Genomic DNA, 10831 nt, shown 5'->3' on the forward strand with positions numbered 1-10831 from the left:
GGGTTTTGCTCTCAAAGCCTTCCCATATCCAGAAACATCCTCCCTGAATTTGTAAACAATAACAAAATACCCCAAAAAAATGTTGGACATAATCATTTTATTATTGTTGAATTTCTAAAACTAGGGATGTAACCATTTTTAAATTTCATATCATGGTTATGGTGACCAAAATTACCACGTTTATTGTTATTGTAGTATTGTTGAATCGTCAAAAATTACTTAAACACACACTAAAATCTTTTGACAAAGTTATTTTATAACTAAAACAAATAGAAAACCTATTAAAAAACCCACTACATTGAATGTGGTCTTTTCTGCTTAACTGATAGTGTTTTAGTCTCAGTATTGTATCTGTTTTTAAGTATAGAGTATAGAACGATCTCTCTGAGAGTGAATATAGAACACAGTTTGTAGGATTAATTAATGTGCACGACTGAATCTTAGTTGCTCAGGCAGCAATGTGTTTGTGTACGTTTAGATTGGCTATATAATTTCTTAATGGGGAAAGACATTAATGTCTCTTGTTTTTATGTTAACATTCAAGTTAGCGAGTCCGTGAGTTTATTAAATGCTGTCACGGTATGTCAATAATTTTGTTTTAAAACTGTAATACTAACCGTCAGGAGTTTTTCCTTGGTTATCATTATTACCGTTTATTGTTACACTCCTAATTGATACTACAGTAGGTATCGATAGTATCGACATCAGGATCAATCACCCCTTTTCCACATTGAAGCTTTAGCGGTTAGCTTATTGTGTCGTCTTGCTCGGTGTGTGTGTGTGTGTGTGAGTGTAGTCATTCTTTTTCCTCCAGTCATCCAGTGATAATAATACTTGGAAGATACTTTGTTTTTTGTTTTTTTCATGGTGGTGAGGATTATTATCTTAGCAGCGGTTTCACACTGTAGATTGACAACATGTTAGTTGCAGCTTGCTCCCATTTTTGAAACTCGCACACTCCTGGAACTGAACTCCTTCAAGTGTGTAACAAGAAAGACATAAAAGTGATTGTGCCTCCCTAGGCGTGTATTACTTTTTAAGGAATCCCATGATCAGGACAAGGAAATCTTTACCCACCACAATAACAGACAATTGACAACCGGACAAAGACTTTGGACACAATTCACTGAAAAGTGCGCTCACTTGTGTCCTCAGCTATTTAGACAACACAACAGTTGTGTTTTTAGTCATTTTTACAGGACAGTAAATCCATACTGCTTTCCAAGCTGTACACTGTGTAGTCTATACTTGTACCCAAGTTTAAGATATATAAAATTTGGTTTCTGAAATGAAATTTAAAATGGTGCACAAATGCTAAAAACATGGTAGTAAGATCTTCAAACTGCTTGTTCAGTGTGCAGAGAAATATTAACCACAATGTTTTCTTTCAAAACATGTACAAACTTGGAACGGTGGTAATTACAATGCACACATGACTTGCTTTTCCATTAAGCCCTTTAAAACAGTTAAACATTCTCCAAACTGGATGGAAGCGTGTCAATGATTTGTCTGCAATACAACCAGCAATACTCTACCACACATATAGGAGCGGAATAATCATGCTGCACCGTCCAAGATGCGCGCTATTAATTAACGGCACCTCCAAACAGTGACGTGCAGTGAGGTCTGAGGTTGGGGAGGCACTGACCCACTAATCGGATTTACAAACATGACAGTATGATGCAATGGCACCGGCTCAAAATCACAAAAATGATGCTAGAATAAAACATTTCAACACACTTAGCACACAATTAACACAGCACTGCAGAGCAGACACTAGACCAGGGGTCCCCAAACTTTTTGACTTGGGGACCGCATTGGGTTAAAACAACTGGGCTGTATATACAAACCCTGTTTCCATATGAGTTGGGAAATTGTGTTAGATGTAAATATAAACGGAATACAATGATTTGCAAATCCTTTTCAATCCATATTCAATTGAATGCACTACAAAGACAAGGTATTTGATGTTCAAACTCATAAGCTTAATTTTTTTTTTTGCAAATAAAAATTAACTTAGAATTTCATGGCTGCAACACGTGCCAAAATAGTTGGGAAAGGGCATGTTCACCACTGTGTTACATGGCCTTTCCTTTTAACAACACTCAGTAAACGTTTGGGAACTGAGGAGACACATTTTTTAAGCTTCTCAGGTGGAATTCTTTCCCATTCTTGCTTGATGTACAGCTTAAGTTGTTCAACAGTCCGGGGGTCTCCGTTGTGGTATTTTAGGCTTCATAATGCACCACACATTTTCATTGGGAGACAGGTCTGGACTACAGGCAGGCCAGTCTAGTACCCGCACTCTTTTACTATGAAGCCACGTTGATGTAACACCTGGCTTGGCATTGTCTTGCTGAAATAAGCAGGGGCGTCCATGGTAACGTTGCTTGGATGGCAACATATGTTGCTCCAAAACCTGTATGTAGCTTTCAGTATTAATGGCGCCTTCACAGATGTGTAAGTTACCCATGTCTTTGGCACTAATACACCCCCATACCATCACAGTAGCTGACTTTTCAACTTTGCGCCTATAATAATCCGGATGGTTCTTTTCCTCTTTGGTCCGGAGGACACGACGTCCACAGTTTCTAAAAACAATTTGAAATGTGGAATCGTCAGACCGCAGAACACTTTTCCACTTTGTATCAGTCCATCTTAGATGAGCTCATGCCCAGCGAAGCCGACGGCGTTTCTGGGTGTTGTTGATAAATGATTTTCGCCTTGCATAGGAGAGTTTTAACTTGCACTTACAGATGTAGCGACCAACTGTAGTTACTGACAGTGGGTTTCTGAAGTGTTCCTGAGCCCATGTGGTGATATCCTTTACACACTGATGTTGCTTGTTGATGCAGTACAGCCTGAGGGATCGAAGGTCACGGTCTTAGCTGCACGTAAGCAGCTAAGACCGTAGATGGTGAAATCCCTAAATTCCTTGCAATAGCTGGTTGAGAAAGGTTTTTCTTAAACTGTTCAACAATTTGCTCACGCATTTGTTGACAAAGTGGTGACCCTCGCCCCATCCTTGTTTGTGAATGACTGAGCATTTCATGGAATCTACTTTTATACCCAATCATGGCACCCACCTGTTCGCAATTTGCCTGTTCACCTGTGGGATGTTCCAAATAAGTGTTTGATGAGCATTCCTCAACTTTATCAGTATTTATTGCCACCTTTCCCAACTTCTTTGTCACGTGTTGCTGGCATCAAATTCTAAAGTTAATGATTATTTGCACAAAAAAAAAATGCTTATCAGTTTAAACATCAAATATGTTGTCTTTGTAGCATATTCAACTGAATATGGGTTGAAAATGATTTGCAAATCATTGTATTTCGTTTATATTTACATCTAACACAATTTCCCAACTCATACGGAAACGGGTTTGTATATTCCTCGCGCTTTAATTGACTGAAAGAGCGTGCACTACCATGAATTGATTAACGTGGACCCCGACTTAAACAAGTTGAAAAACGTACTCGGGTGTTACCATTTAGTGGTCAATTGTACGGAATATGTACTGTACTGTGCAATCTACTAATAAAAGTTTCAATCAATCACTTGCTGCGTGCTCGCCCGACACTGCTGCGCGAGCGCAATGATGTCCCTTTATCGATTGGAAAATGCATTTTTAGACAATATGATATGCCTGAGCGACTAGGAGACACCAACAGTAACAAGCAGTGGAAAATGGATTAGAAAGGACAGATTTAAAAAAATAACAATTTGAAAAAATATATATATTTTTTTTTTTTTAACTTGGGACTTCCCACGGGCTCGATTTTGGACGCTGGTGGGACGTATCCACCTCTGCACTAGACAGTATATCTCACCTTTACTTGTAAAGTCCTAGAGATAGATCTCTAGGACTTTGTTGTTTCCCCAAAAAGCAAGTGGCGTTTATCAGCTCTTTTAATATCTCACGATCTGCCTTTACATTGGCATCGTGGATGCTGATATTTAGTCTCATTTAGAGCCAGATCAATACGTGATATTCCAAACGTTTTGAAAGAAATCTGACCTTGAATGTGAGCAGATGAGCTTTCATGTTTTTCGAGGCTTCTTGGCAGATTTTTCAGTTCCATCCCATCCATTTTCTACCGCTTGTCCCTCTCGGGGTTGCGGGGGATACTGGAGCCTATCTCAGCTGCATTCGGGCAGAAGGCAGGGTACACCCTGGACAAGTCGCCACCTCAGTATATTCCATTTGGGTCCAAACGGTAACTCTTTGAGAATAAAAGGCAGGGAAAGCAATAAAGACGTGTTTTGTAGCAAACCCACAAAGTCATTATTTTCCAGTATACCAATCCTTTTTAAATAAACGCGTTATTTTCTGTCCTCGGACCCCACACGTTTGAATCGAATCTGGCAGCTCTGGCTTTGGTCTCCCAGTATTAATGACTTCTTGCTTTGATTGACAGTCCAGTCATGAAAAATTCCTTATTTTAGAAATCAAATCCTCTGTTTTTAGGGCGAAAAGGCATCACAGCTTGCAGGAAGCGTAGCAGTTGTTGTCTGTTGTTTTCTTCTTCTACTTCTTAAGGGTTCATGAACTTTTGAAGTGCAAGTTGACAATATATCGCCTCCTACCATTTAGGCAGCGGTACTTGCTGCCTCATGGCCTGCCTTTTCCCGTAGCAACAAGCACGCGCCCCCTCGCACGCACACCCTCAATACACTTCGCGTGTAGCCGTGGAGGCACCACCCGTGTCTGCCTCACTTCTTGTCTGCCGCCTTGTTTTTATCAGGAAACACGGAATTTCCGCGATTTTGACCATGAAAATTATCAAAATATACAGGAACCACACCAAAATCTCATAGAAAGCGTAGACCAAAAGAGAAATATTAAAATGTATTTTATTTTATTACTTCGTTTTTTAACATCTCATGGTTAAGCCACCTGGTGGCAAGGTGAGGCACTGCCTCACTTGCCTCCCCTGACAGCACGTCACTGCCTCCAAATGCCAACAAACATGCATAGTATGTGGTTCCGCAACAAATTAATTCTTCGCTTACCTGTTTTTAATTCTTATCACTTGGCTCAGCATCCCTGAAACAGAAATACAATACAATCCAACCTGTGAAACACTCCACTGCAAAAGAAAAAAAACTACATGACAACAAAATATCATGCTTGACTTCATACAACAGTCCCTCAAGGAAATCATGATCGTGCCAAATCACACAAAATTCAACCAATTCCTGCAAATGTCTATGCAACTTTGTCCAAAACTTACAACTTCCCCTCACATTTTGGCTAATCGGAGTAATTTTCACTAATGGAATTTGTCTCTGAGTGAAGCTTAAACACGCCTGTCAACTGTCTAATCAAAAAGTATGTTTGTTTTTCATGTAAACAAAACAGCAACAGCAGCGTCTAATGACATATTAACACTTTATTACTCCATCCATCCATCAATTTTCTACCGCTTGTCCCTTTGGGACGCGGGGGGTGCTGGCGCCTATCTCAGCTACAAACGACCCAATTGTCTTAGTCCCACGTAAGTCAGACCTACCTCCGGTTCATGTCTACAATGCTAAGCCTTCTGGGTAATCCATCCATCCATCTATTTTCTACCACTTGTCCCGTTCGGGGTTGTGGGGGGTGCTGGAGCCTATCCCAGCTGCACACGGGGTACACCCTGGACAAGTCGCCACCTCATCACAGGGCCAACACAGATAGACAGACAACATTCACACTCACATTCACACACTAGGGACCATTTAGTGTTGCCAATCAACCTATCCCCAGGTGCATGTCTTTGGAGGTGAGAGGAAGCCGGAGTACCCGGAGGGAACCCACGCAGTTACGGGGAGAACATGCAAACTCCACACAGAAAGATCCCGAGCCCAGGATCAAACCCAGGACCTTCGTATTGTGAGGCACACGCACTAACCTCTGTTCCACCGTGCTGCCCCTTTCTGGGTAATGTAGTATACAAATACTCACTTCCTAGTTTAGATGTATTTGTATACAATATCTAATTAACTTTTACTAATCTAGGAAGAAAGTACTTTCATAAATGCTGAGATAGGCTCCAGCACCCCCTGCGACCCCGAAAGGGACAAGCGGTAGAAAATGGATGGATGGATGGCTAACCTAGCAAAGAGGCAGCATTTACATGACAGAGTTGTTGAAATGGGATGAAGATGAAATGAAAACAAAAATCTCCGCTATACAGTACATCCGGAAAGTTTCATTTTGTTATGTTACAGCCTTATTCCAAAATGGAATAAATTAATTTTTGTCCTCAACATTCGACATTCAATACCACATAATGACAATGTAAAAAAGTTTTTTTTACAAATGTTTTGCAAATGTATCCATAAAAAAATTAAATAAGAGCTCACGTGTAAGTAAGTATTCACAGCGTTTGCCATGAAGCTCAAAAGTGAGTTCAGGGGCATCCTGTTTCAACTGGTCATCCTGGAGATGTTTAAACAGCTTAATTGGAGTCCACCTGTGGTAAATTCAGTTCTGGCTGAATATTAAACATTATTAACAAATAGAGACGGTTAAGACATTGTCATACAGCAAAACGAATATAATCAACTTTTACAACACGTAATGTACAGAATATCAAGACATTAACATGACTATCAAACCTGACCCTGCCCTTGGTGTTTCTTTATTTTTTTTTATTTTATTTTTTTTTTTCTTAGTTTCTTTTCCTAATAAAGTTGTTTTAGTCACCCCCCCCCCCCCCCCCCCCCCCCACACACACACACACACACACACACACACACACACACACACACACACGTGTAAAGCGACTTTGGGTATTTAGAAAAGCGCTATATAAATCCCAGGTATTATTATTATTATTATGATCAAACCATGATAGTGACAATCCACATTTTGTTATTGTTATGGATATTTGTTATTGATGCGCAACACTTGTATCGAAACACGGAATTGTAGCTCCTCTTCTTTGAATGCAAGTGCTCCTACAACAGGAATAAAATAATTCTGTAATCCTACAAAATGCAGAATCTGGGGGGAGACCAACACAGGTATTTATATTTTTTTAATTGTCATTAAAAGCATGTTTTTTGTCCATATTGTGTTGAGCTGTTTGAGAGAGCATAATGTTTAAAACACATTTCATTAATGCAAACAAATGTTTCCATCATGGTATTAAAAACTTGAAAATTATATGTCTAGGGTACACTTTATTAATTAATAATGAAAAAAATATATCTACATGTGATTAATTGCAGTTAATTTTAAGTGAACTATGAAAAATGTGATTAATCGCGATAAATATTTTAATCGTTTGACAGCCCTAACAAACACATATTTATGAATATGTGAGAGCAATGGTTCATTAAAACAGTCAACAAAAAGATGAATAGACTAACATGACATTATCGTGCTCAAGGACTTCATATGCTAAATGGAGTAAGGAAGTAAGGTTGTCCAATTTTGAGAAAAAAACAAATTGCGAAATCTTTGATCATATTACACCTATACTGGCTCACCTGCACTGACTTTCTGTGCACTTAAGATGCGACTTTAAGGTTTTACTACTTAAGTATAAAATACTACACGGTCTAACTCCATCCTATCTTGCTGATTGTATTCTACCATATGTCCCGGCAAGAAATCTGCGTTCTTTTTTTTAATTTATTTTTTTGTGTCCTGTCCAGCTTCTCAGGCAAATCATATAGTTGATGTAGATGCCCATATCGGCTGTTCAGATTTACTTTACAAAAGAGAAGTGTAGGATACTTCTCTTGTTGCCTTATTTGTATTTGACTTTATTAAATGTATTTATATTATCATTTGGTGCAGCCGGGCCGTAGCAGGAGGGGATAGAAAGAGAAAAAAAGGAAGACAGAGGGGGAAATTGTGGGGACAAGAAGGGGATTGGACAGAGAGACAAAAATAACAACAGCAAACACAACAATAACAACAATAACAACAACAACAACAACAACAACAATAGAGCAACATCAGCAAATACGACATGTACAAATATGATGGTAAAAGTGATAGCAAAGAAGCAGTTAGCGAAATAAATAATAACACAGAAATTACAATGAGCATTATTACACTAAAAATGGAGCAATACGAATACCAATAGAAATAGCGTTATTGATAATGAACAATACCAATAATGTACCTCTATTATCAACAATACAGTTGTTCAAATGCAACAATACATATACGTAATGATAACTAGATATACAAAAGAATGCAGAAGAATGGAGGGGAAATAAGAGAAGCAACCTATATTAACATTGTAGATTGTTATAGTAAAAAATAGGTTCAGCTTTGTCAGTGTGCCATGTGTTACCCAGTTTCCCCTAGGGCAGTGGTTCTCAACCTTTTTTCAGCGATGTACCCCCTGTGAACATTTTTTTAATTCAAGTACCCCCTAATCAGAGCAAAGCATTTTTGGTTGAAAAAAAGAGATAAAGAAGGAAAAATACAGCACTATGTCATCAGTTTCTAATTTATTAAATTGTATAACAGTGCAAAATATTGCTCATTTGTTGTGGTCTTTCTTGAACTATTTTGAAAAAAAGATATACAAATAACTAAAAACTTGTTGAAAAATAAACAAGTGATTCAATTATAAATAAAGATTTCTACACATAGAAGTAATCATCAACTTAAAGTGCCCTCTTTGGGGATTGTCATAGAGATCCATCTGGATTCATGAACTTAATTCTAAACATTTCTTCACAAATAAAGAAATCTTTAACATCAATATTTATGGAACATGTCCACAAAAAATTTAGCTGTCAACACTGAATATTGCATTGTTGCATTTCTTTTCACAGTTCTTTTTGACAGACATTTTTTTTAAATCTCACGTACCCCTTGGCATACCTTCAAGTACCCCCAGGGGTACGCGTAACCCCACTTGAGAACCACTGCCCTAGGGCAACAACGTTAATATATGTTTGATGAAACGTGATTATGTGCATGAGTGTATGTATGTATATGTACTTGTATATGTACAGTATGTGTATATGTATGTTTGTTCAGTGAATGTATATGTTGAAATCTGCGTTCTAAGAACTCCTGCTTATTAGTGATTCCCAGAGCCCAAAAAAAAGTCTGCAGGTTATAGAGTGTTTTCTATTCGGGCTCCAGTACTCTGGAATGCCCTACCGGTAACAGTTGGAGATGCTACCTCAGTAGAAGCATTTAGGTCCCATCTTAAAACTCATTTATACACTCAAGCCTTTAAAATGGGCCCCTTTTAGACCAGTTGATCTGCCGTCTCTTTTCTGCTCTGCCCCCCTCTCCTGTGTGGAGAGGTTATCAGGTGATCACAGATGAGGCGCTACCTGTTCAAAGTCGGGACCTTAGATGGACCACTCCTCTGTGCATCAGTTGGTGGCGTCTTTGTGCAGCTGACTTGTCTCTACTCCCCTGCTGGTCTCCCAATGGATTGGACTCTCACATTATTAACCGTGTCCACTCAGCATCCATTGCACCAGTATGCAGTCCCCTCCAAGGTTTCTCACTGCGCCCAATGGGTTGAGTTTTTTCTTGCCCTGATGTGGGATCAGAGCCGAGGATGTCGTTGTGGCTTGTGCAGCCGTTTGAGACACTTGTGATTAAGGCTATTTAAATAAACTTTGATTGATTTGTCTCTCTAAAATTGCGATTCGATTTACAATTTTTACATTTTATACAGATAAATGCGTAAAACTGCAAATATAACAAGTGGAGGAAAATATGTTACTTTTAGAATATCAGTAAACATATTTATTGTGTAGAAAAAGCCAACATCTGAAAATAATGTTGGCTTTAAGCAGACACACTCAGAGCTTTTCTTTACATCATACTCTTCCACCGAAGAAATAATCGATTAAAAAAATTAAGTGTTTATAAAGTATGTAATCATAATATATAGTAAAAATGTTTGTAAACATTTAAAAGGATATACACTTTTATCTCATTACTGTAGATTTGTTCACAATTGTACTGTAATTGGAAGGTAAATAATAAATATATGAACTCTCATTTCTGTAAATAAAAGTTTTCCTTAAATATTGAACATCTTAAAGAGCATTTTTTTCCAATTGGAAAAACTAGGTCAAACTTGTGCGCATTTGAAGGCCATTGTCCCATGAAATGTTTTATATCACTTTAAAAAATATACTAGCCTTGTAACGATCTCAGTAAATTACAATAAAAAAATGAGGCTTTACTATTGGGCATGGAAGCCATGTTTGTAGCTTCCTAGCTAGCAAGAAAGATGAATGGATTGATCTTAATTGATTGGTAAGTCGTGAGTTCAAACCCCGGCCGAGTCAGACCAAAGACTATAAAAATGGGACCTATTACCTCCCTGCTTGGCACTCAGCATCAAAGGTTGGAATTGGGGGTTAAATCACGAAAATGATTCCCGGGCGCGGCCACCGCTGCTGCTCACTGCTGGTCTCACCTCCCGGGGGGTGAACAAGGTGATGGGTCAAATGCAAAGGTTAATTTCACCACAGCTAGTGTGTGTGTGACAATCATTGGTACTTTTTAACTTTTTAATTGATGATTAATTCATCAAAACAAAAATTATTCACAAACTTTCACAGTCTAAGTTTGGTGGTTCAAATGTTGCAAAAATGTACCAGGGGAGTGTATTTTTCCAACAGACAACCTGTTAAATTAGTAGCATAAATGTGAAGTGAAGTGAATTACATTTATATAGCGCTTTTTCTCAAGTGACTCAAAGCGCTGTGCAATGTGAAACCCAATATCTAAGTTACATTTAATGGATTGCATCATATTCTCAATGTCTATCGACGATTTCAGAATTATGAAATGCACAGAAGCAGCAACAACAATTAAATAGAAATCACTTTTCACACTGT

This window comes from Entelurus aequoreus, linkage group LG07 (genome assembly GCF_033978785.1).
Source record: "Entelurus aequoreus isolate RoL-2023_Sb linkage group LG07, RoL_Eaeq_v1.1, whole genome shotgun sequence".
NCBI lineage: Eukaryota > Metazoa > Chordata > Actinopteri > Syngnathiformes > Syngnathidae > Entelurus > Entelurus aequoreus.